A 10,624-nucleotide genomic window follows, 5' to 3' on the forward strand; every position below is an offset into this window, starting at 1 on the left:
TGTAGAGCAATTACTTTGGCTTAAAGCCAGCAGTATTCAAATTCCAGATCGTCCACTTATAAGGTGACATTTGAAAAATTATTTAACTCCTCAAAAATGTTAGCTTCTTCATCTATGAGGTGTGTATAATAAACACAACATGTTTATTAGGGTAAACTATTATCATTAAATATCATTATAAATGCTGGCATTTATAATGATAAATTATAGCATTATCATTAGGTAAATTATTATCATTAGCATGTTTAAGTGCAATAAATGAACTCTACTTTTTATCATTATTACATGTGATTCAAGTATTTTCTTGTAATATAGACCAGGAAGCTCAGACACTCATTTGAAATCACTTTCTAGACCATTCTTGCCTCCTCCTGAGTGATAGATTGAAAAAACAAACTCTCCTATATAAGGAAAATATTAAATATGAGACAGCAAGACACTTGTCAATAGGAGACATTGTCACCTTTCAACTTCTTTGTTGGTATAGCAAAAGAAAGGAATCAGGGTGTGCTGGAGAGAAACAGAATTCTTTCAGAAGCCTCTATGTTAAAAAAGACAGGTCAGCATAAATGAATTTTTTATGACTTCAATGATTTTTCTTATGCTCTTGCTCTGAGTGGTATCTGAAGGAAATTAAGACTACATCTTGTCTTCTTGTTAAATTAGGCATATGAAGAAGACAAAATGTGTGGCTCTTTTAGAATTTTCTCTTTCTCTAAATCTCTTACCTAGAAAGCTTAATAATGAAAAATATTTTGTGACTTAATCTAGTTCTTAAAATACTCTAAATATCTATAAAAATAGGCCAGCATTTATAAATTACTCTCTCTCCTGAACTATTCCCAGACTGGAATATCATTCTGCCTTAATATAAAGCTCCTTAAATCTGCAAGTTCATTTTGATAGAGGACAGCTATACAGCTATCCATGTATCACTAGTAAAATCCTGTAGGCAGCTAGTATATGAAAAATAACACACTACCAGCTTTATTCTGAATTCAGTGATTAGAGTCCTTTATCCCTTTCATGCTGTATTAATTTACTAAATAAGCCATATTCTGTGCTTGTATCATTCTCTCTCTTAGGCTACCTTACAGTGTTAAAATCTAACCAATCAACCAACAAATAAGCACTGGGCTTCCAAGTCAGACTATAGACAGAGCATATGGATTTGTCTCCTCCACCCCGTAAAGATACACAAAGAGCAAGAAGACAAAGAAAGCCAGCAGGTAGATGAGAAAAGTCAACGGCAAAATAGGATTGTGAGTTTCCAGTGATGACAACAAACAGAAGCTATAGTCTCAGAAGGGGCCTCAAGCAGAAGTGGATGCCAGTGTTTCTGCAGAGACCTCAGAAGCTACAAATTAGGAATCAGTGAAGACAGAGGGTAGGTAAGAATGTAGGGCAGGAGTCTGCAGCAATTTTTCCCCTAAGGGAATGTCTGTTGATTAGTTCTGCATCTTGACAACCCTGTCCATCCATGCATGGAATTTGCTTCTAGGCAAAATCAATTGCTCTGTTTGGCCTTCACAATTTCAAGAGGGAAAATTTTTTTTAAAAAAAAAGGCCTGGAGAGATCAAGGACATCTTTTGGGTATTGATACTTCACAGAATTCTTCTGCATGTTGCTGCACAGAGGATGAAGCTGTTGGATTACTGGTCACTCATTAATTCACTCTAGGACTATTTGGTTTGAGAAGTCTTCTAGGTAATAGAGATAGAGATAGGAATTAAATAGATGGGAATCCCATAAATCATGAAGTGTACATGGTGGACAAGGGGGGGGAGGGTAAGCTAATAAATGCACAAATAGATAGTTTGTATTGCATATATGGATCAGTCATATTGAAAAAGCAGAGCAGAAAAAAATAGGACGTGTATTTGAGTGTGTGTGTGTGAGTGTATATGGTGCGGGAGGGTCAGAGCCAGTGAAAACACCTCAACTACAATTGCAGCACACCATATGACTCTCCATTCAGGACTAAGGAGTATTTCAGAACACAACAATTTATATAACAGCAGAAAATACTCACACCAGATACCTACTTTGTTAAAAATAAAAGAAACAAACATCTCTAGATATCTGAAACACACACACAACACAAGAATACGGAACCAAAATAAACAATTAGGATTATTGAAACTGAAATAAAAAATAATTTAGGAAAGAAGTTAAATCTTTTGAATTCTTATTAAGAGTCTTAAAGTGATACAGAGATATACAGACTCTCAAACTGGAGCACACTTGTTGAAATAATTAAAACAAAGAGTTACATGTTTATGATCTCAGTAGGTGACATGAGAGAAAAATGAAATTCATTCTCAAAGGGATGCAAACCAAATCTACCTCTAAAAATACAGAATGCTAAAAAATATTGAATGCCTTTAAAGTCACATAAAAATAATTCTTTAAGATTTTATTTATTTATCTGAGAGAAAATACGAGAGCCCATGAGTTGGGGGGAGGTGCAGAGGGAGAAGCAGACGCCTCCCCGCCAAGCAGGGAGCCTGATGCAAAGCTAGATCCCAGGACACCAAGATCAGGACCTGAGCAGAAGGCCGCCAGTTAACTGACTGAATCATGCAGATGCCCTTGGAAAAATAATTCTGAACACAGAATTTTAAACACAGCCAAACTAATCAAGAAAATTTCAGAGAACTTAGATTCAAAAATTTATTTAACAGAGGCAGTTTCTGAAGGACAATGTTTTGTTTTAAATAATTTATTCCAGCAAAACAAAACAACAAAATAACAAACTTAATTTTCAAGAAACACTGGCAATAGTACAATAGGTCATGGTAGAGAGGTTCCATTTAACAACTGTGCCCAGGCCCAGGAGGGAACAGAAAGTCAGAGGGTTTGAATCTATGGAAACTTCAACATCACTCAGACCCCTTTGCCCACTGTCACTGTAGGGGTAAGGCAATATTCCTGATTGACAGTTCTCTGTGTGTACACTGAGATAGAAGCTATAAACCAAGGGAATATTCTTCATGAGCAGGAAATTGATGTTAAGGGACCCAATTGCTAGAACTGAAAACAATTTTGAAAATATTTATGGAATCATAGAATCAGTAAATCAGCAGGGGCTGCTTAGTATAAAATGCCTTGTCCTAACTCATGTGTTTATTTTTTTCCTGGAGGAAGGTACCTTAGAAACAAGGTTTACTGGACCATAAACAGCAAATTTTAAAAACGTTATATAAAAAAGAGACACATTTCAAAATTTCCATAATCTGTTGCCATTTTACTAATTGCTTGTACTATCTCAAATTATCATGTATGTCAGATCATACACAATATGTTATAATAGTGTTATATGTTATATTAGTTATATGTTAGTGTTATAACATAATATGTTATAATAGTTATAATTTTTGTACAAATCCCTCAATGTGTGGGATTTGAACTATGTTACTGTGACACCTGAGATGACACTTAAATCATTTTTTTTTATTTTTAAAATATTTTATTTACTTATTTGACACAGAGAGATCACAAGTAAGCAGAAAGGCAGGTGTGTTGGGGGGGCATGGAAGCAGGCTCCCTGCTGAGCAGAGGGCCAGATGTGGGGCTAGATCCCAGGACCCGGAGATCATGACCTGAGATGCAGAGGCTTAACCCACTGAGCCACCCAGGTGCCCTGACACTTGAATCATTTTAAATGAAATGTAGTTTTTTAATTCAAAAAAAGCAATACAATTGTACCACTTTTTTCCCTTTGAGATTTAATCTTTTATAATATAGCAAGAATAATCTATTTAAAGACAACATTAAGTACTATATACATAAAATGAATACATTTAATTTTGATCACTTATTTTCTACAACTATTTGAATTCTTCCAATGTGTATATGTCCTAAATGATTTTTTTAGATCCCATGTACAAAACAAACAAAAAACAGACAGTGCTTCCTTACCAAAAAGGAAAAAGAAAATTTACTAAAATTACATTGATTCCATAGATGGATCATTATGAAGAATATTTTGATATTCTCTAGGAAATTAAATTTTGGCAATTGTTAAGATTAAATAAATTTCCTATTTTTATAAAAGAGGAGCTGATAGAGCCTTGGCATTGAAACACAAATAAAAGACAAATACTCATAAGACTAATACTCCTAACGTGTTATTGCTTGACTTGTTTAGGATTATGTAAACAAAATTTGATAGGAATAAATCACAAAAGAATGCACAATATTTAAAGTTCTGAGCTAGATAGAAGTGAGGCTCATCCTGAACTTCTTTGTACTACACTATCCCAGGGTTATTTTTTATAGTTTAATGTGTTTTAAAATAAAAATCCCCTTTTCTCCAAACTATTTCCTCACCTCTCCTTCTCCTGAAAGCTGGAGCAAACTGCTGTTTCTGCAGGTCCTACTTCCAGATTTCAGGGTGAATGTAAACATCTATAGTCAGTGTGAAGTGCAATTCTGTGGCTCAAAATCCTATCGAACCTAAATTTGTATGCCCTTTTTAGAAACGGGTTTCTATATGCTCTGAGGACCAAATGTTTTCTATTGCCTTGGCCTCAATTATTTGGTCAAAACCTTTTAAACTGCCTGGCAAACTGTTTGGCTCTCCATATTCCTAGGACTTGGCCTGGCTCTTACCAGTTCCTCTTAAGTGGATTATGGAACTATTCTTTAGTATTTATCTTAGGGTTTAATGCTTTTTATATTGGCATGCTTCTTTAATGCAGATTGTTTGCCTCATGATTTCCAAATATTGTATCTTGTAAAGTCCTAGTCTACTGGTATTTTAGCTATTGGAATACTCTGTGAAATCACTTTAGACCATATGTGTCACCTGCTTACTGGTACTAAGGTCTGTTTTTGTCACTTCCCATAGATATAATTCTTGCTTGACTGGATTCTAAGGCAGAAACTGTTTCTTTTTTTTTTTTCTTTTGTACAGAAAGCAGAGATTATTTATAATGCCTGAACTCTAAACCATACCAACTTCCTTTTTATCCTACAGAAGTAATTGAACAAAGTCTAAGTCTCAAGATATGCCAATCCCTGACTATGCATATGCATGCTTTCAGACATTCACGGAATCTGAAAACAACCGTTTCTCTTAAAATGTTTTTTTCGGGTATCAGAGCATTTCTCTACAAGGCTATGAGTTTTAGAGTATGAACTGTGAACTAAAAAACAGTATTTTATGGACATATTATTTATAGCATTACTCTCTCCAATGGAATTTTTCTTGTGGTACAAAATAAATTGGATGGTTTTAAAGATCATGTACCTGAACCAAGTAACAATAAAATAAGACAACGAAAACTTGCAACTGTCTTACTGGGTTTTAATTGTATTCTACCAGGTAATAGGAGTCCATTCAGGGAAACAGAAATGATGATAGGTATTTCAAACAGAGAATTTGACGCAAGGAATTGATTACACATGTGTTGGAAGCAGAAAGAGCCAATAAAATATGTCAAGGAAACCCAGGTTTAGCAATAGCAGGAAACAGCTTAAACCACCAGAACTGAAGAAGTAAGAGAAAGAAGAGGTTCTTATGCTTTTACATGAGGCCCACATAGCTAATGTGTGGCTGCCAGCAGAAGCTACCTGAGGTTGAGGCACAGACCCTGGAAGGGCCAGCCCTGCAGGTCAGCTTCTCAAACCACTGCAATGACCTCAGCATGCCTGGCTAGCTGGGGAGCAGAATGAAGCTAGAGCCTGTGGATACTAAGCCATCTCCTTTACCCTCTTCTATCACCAATCTTTGCCAGTGCCTCTGTGCTCAAATTCTAAGAGGAAGTACACTAAAAAGAGAGCCTGGAAATCCCCTTTGGATATGAGCAGATCCACTAGGGTGAGGGAAGGACTGAGTGATGATATATAATATTCATATATAATCAATATATATAGAAAACACGTAAATAACCATTATACCACTTACAATTTATAGATAACTGGTAAATACTGATACTGTCAACTTAAAAACATAACATGGCTTTCTACAGTATAATATTTTGCACATGAAGTTCAAATCCCATAGCTTGGGGTACAGGAATTTTCATTTTGTACTTATCATATATTTCTTAATTATATCTTTTCACAATTACAGTAATCTCATCAGACCAACTTTTCTTTATACTCATGTGTGCTCATTGATAGCATATTAAATATCATTAGAAAGGTGCTATTAAAATAGATTGAGTTAAAGTTAAAAACTAGTTCATTTAAAAACCAAAAAGATGTTTACATTCTCCACAGAATGTCTTTTTTTCAATTTTTTTAAACTCAGGAAGTAAAACATGTATTGTTTTACTTGTTCTTCAGAGAAAATAAATTGAGTAGTTATTGGACTTCATGTTTGAAAATGTTTACATATTTTCAAAAGAACTTGTTTTTAAAAGAATCTATTGTAGTAATTTTTCAAAGTACTTCTCTAACAAAATTTTAAAAAACAACTTTAGAATGTTGTACATCCATTTTCACTAATTCAAATGTTCAAACAGTTTATTTTTGCTGAGGAGTTGTTCAAATTATAAAGTGTCTCTCATCCCACTGCCTTCAAAAATCAGTGTGCTGTTGCATTATTCATCCAAATAGCATTTCGACAGATTAACAGTTTAAGTAAGAATAAAATAGATTTTTATAAATATTCCAAACAATTTGATTATACTGTTGGAAAGGCTTGTAAACATTATGGATTATGAGATTTTACTGCCATCTTCTGATGAAAGTACTTTATGAAGAAAGCAAAATGTTTAGAAATTTTTCAAAAGACATTCTTAGAGTTTTACTTGTGATTGGAGATGGAATACTTGAGTAACATATGTTAGTAACACACATATAAACTTCCTATTGCTCCATTTCCTCAAACATGTTACTACTATGGTGCTAATTTCCTTCTTGGCCATTTTAAACAAAAGAGTCAATATTTTCTGGTTTATTTGGGTAAAAGTAATTGGAAAGATTTAGTCATGCTCCATTTTAGAATGGTAAATTTAAATATTACAATATGATTTAATCAATTGCAAAAAATTAGGAGGGTTTTAATCTTGAGGATCTTTGCGATATTTAACATAAATATAAAGACCTTCAGGCTTATGTTCCTCTTTCTGAAGAATGCACTGTTCATATTCTGTCCTTTTTAATTTTTTTCCTTAAATGTATAAAGTCTGAAGAAAAAGTTAATAAGATTATCATCAATTTCTCAGATGACACTGGAATACAATGCTTGGTTCTGCCATGAACATAGAAGTATAATTTTTATGCTAGTTATACTTGGATCCCTAGTTCAAAATGAGTTCAGTATTTCCTAATAACCAGTTTCAGAACATCATGCCTATGCACCACTGCATAAAATTCTGAGGTGACAAAATACAGATTCTCCTCTTTGCCCCTTACCAAATTTTTTCCTTCATATTTACATTTTTGGCTCAGATATAAGAAAGTTTGTCTGGCTTAATTTGGATTAGAAAACATTGGATTATTCAAAGGCTGTAGTCTGAAAACTCTAAAACATTTATGAAAAAAATGGAAGATGACACAGAGGGAAAGCTATTCCATGATCATGGATAGAACAAATATTGTTAAAATGTCTATTGTACCTAAAACAATCTACATATTTAATGCTATCCCTTTCAAATTACCAAAAGCATTTTTTTACACAATGGAACCACAAGAGACCTTAAATAGCCAACATAATCATGAAACAAACAAACTGGAGGCATCCCAATTCCAGACTTCGTTATATTACAAAGCTATAGTGATGAGCACTGGGTGTCATACGCAACTAGTGAATCATTGAACACTAAATCAAAAACTAATGATGTACTGTATGTTGGTTGTCTATTGAATTTCAATGAAAAAATAAAAGTAATAAAAAAAATCTGAGTAATCAAAACAGTTTGTGATACTGGCACAAAAATATGCATATAGATTAATGGAACAGAATAGAAAGCACAGAGATAAACCCATAATTATATGGTCAATTAGTCTTCAACAGAAGAGGCAAGAATATACAATGGGAGGGGGGCCTGGGTGGCTCAGTGGGTTAAGCCTCTGCCTTCAGCTCAGGTCATGATCTCAGGATCCTGGGATCGAGTCCCTCATCAGGGTCTGCCAGCAGGGAGCCTACTTCCCCTCACCCCACCTCCCTGCCAATTGTGATCTCTCTGTAAAATAAATAAATAAAATCTTTAAGAAAAAGAATATACAATGGGAAAAAAGATAGCTTAACAAATTGTGTTCAGAAAACCGGGCAGCTATGTGCAAAAGAAGAAAAGAGCTCAGGTGATTATTTCTCTGACATTGGCAATAATAACATTTTTCTAGATAAGTCTCCTGAGACAAGGGAAACAAAAGCAAAAATACTTACTGGAACTACATCAGAATAAAACCTTCTTCAAATCAAAGGACATGACCAACAAAACTAAAGAACAACTACTGAATTGGAGAAGATATTTGCAAATGACATATCTGATAAAGGGTTAGTATCCCAAAACTAAAAAGAACCTATCAAGTTCAACACCAAAAGAAGAATCCAACTAAAAATACACAGAAGTCATGAATAGACATTTCTCCAAAGATGACATACAGGTGTCCAACAGACACAAGAAAATATGCTCAACGTCACTCATCATCAATGAAATGCAAATCAAAACCGCAATGAGATATCATCTCACACCCGTCAGAATGGCTAACATCAATGACACAAAAAACGAAAAGGTGTTGGAAAAGGAACACTCTGGCACTGTTGGTGGGAATGCAAACTGATAAAGCCACTCTGGAAACAGTATGGAGGTTCTTCAAAAATTATAAAAAGTAGAACTACCTTATGATCCAGCAATTGTATTACTAGTACTTAACCAAAAGATACAAAAATGTGGGTTCAAAAAGATATATGCACTCTGATGTTTATAGCAACATTATCTTTAATAGCCAAACTATGGAAACACCCCAAGTATACATCAACTGGAGAATGGCTAAAGAAGTAGTATATATATGCCATGGAATATTACTCAACCATAGAAAAAAATGAAATATGGTCATTTGCAACAACAACATGGCTGGATCTAGAGAGTATTATGCTAAATAAAATAAGCCAAAGACAAATACCATATAATTTCACTCACATATAGAATTCAAGAAAGAAATGAAGGGGAAAAAAAAAAAAAAACAACAAGAAACAGACTTTTAACTATAGAGAACAAACAGATGGTTACCAGAAGGGAAGTGGGTGTGGAAGTGTAAAATAGGTGAAGAGCATTGAGAGTACAGTTATCTTGATGAGCACTAAGTATATATGGAATTGTTAAACCACTATGCCATATACCTGAAATGAATATGACACTGTATGTTAACTACATTGGAATTAAATTTTTTTTAAAAAGTTGATGACTGATCACAGGCTTCAAGCTCTGACACTTAAGAACTGTGACCAGTCTAGTGGATGGATAATGCCTAAATTATGGAATTAGATAATGTAAAGCTCATCAGAAATGTTGAAAATTCCCATTTTTGAAGCATATTTTATTTTGCTACTTTACCATTAGCTTTTCCCTTCAATTCTATTTTATAATCTCCCCAGTTCTCCTTTATCTGTGGAACGGTAGTTTTAGAAAAGTACGTCATATGTTAAATTTAATTGTGAAGATGGACTCATTTATACTTTTCCTAAGTGTACTTTTATTTTCATAATCTTGTGACACCTTAAAGAGCTGCCACTGAATGTGAAGATTAGTGAGACATCGCACTTATGCACAAAGCACAGTGTTTTGTGTTTTTTTTTAGCTTTGAGATAGCAGTGCAAGACCAATGATGGTGACTAGTACGTACCACATCATTGTGTAAATGAAAAGTACTCCCTGTAGAACACATCCCAAAAAGCACATTCCTTTGTCTGAAAGACACCCTAATCAGGAACATGAGGTTGGTGAATGGAGCTAAATGAAAATCAGTATACAATGCATAAACTACACAAGCATATACAGTGACTCTAACTAATGTAGGATTCTGAGATTTTTAAAGTTTCTCAGCTTAACTGGCGCCTGAGGTAGATTTTTAAGGTATCCTTGCCTACTCTTTCTCTGCCCATCAAGGAAAGGAGTAAATGTGAGAAACTGTTGGGTATTGGTCCTTGACCTCTTCTATGCTCACTCTACCTTCTTTTTCTTGGCAATTTCAATCCTTTGTATGACCATGTATTTAATTCCCTAGATATACCCACTGTAGTATTTCCTTCCCAGTTCTAAGGACTCCAGAATGAAATATATCCTTTACCTTCTTGAAATCTGCACTTGCATGTTTTGCATTCATCTCAAACCCTAAGTGCTCAACTCAACTTGTGATCTACCTTCCAAGTCTCTTCCTTCTGCAGTAGTTCCAATTTCATTAAATTGTCTCATTATCCACTACCGTACTTTGTTCTCCAAACTTTGCATTCTCCACCTTCACTGTACTGTATCTACATTCAATCTTTGTTTCTTGCCATAAATTTGACAAGTTATCTGAGTATCCCCATGATGTTTCTATCTATCTCCACTCTCTTATCTTCACTTTCATCAGAGAGACTTTTAAACACAGAGGTCTAGCCACATCCTCTGCTCAGAATCTTTCTAAGCTTTCCTATTACTTGGAGTATATGATTGGCCTTTGTTC

Source organism: Mustela nigripes, chromosome 2, assembly GCF_022355385.1.
Source record: "Mustela nigripes isolate SB6536 chromosome 2, MUSNIG.SB6536, whole genome shotgun sequence".
NCBI lineage: Eukaryota > Metazoa > Chordata > Mammalia > Carnivora > Mustelidae > Mustela > Mustela nigripes.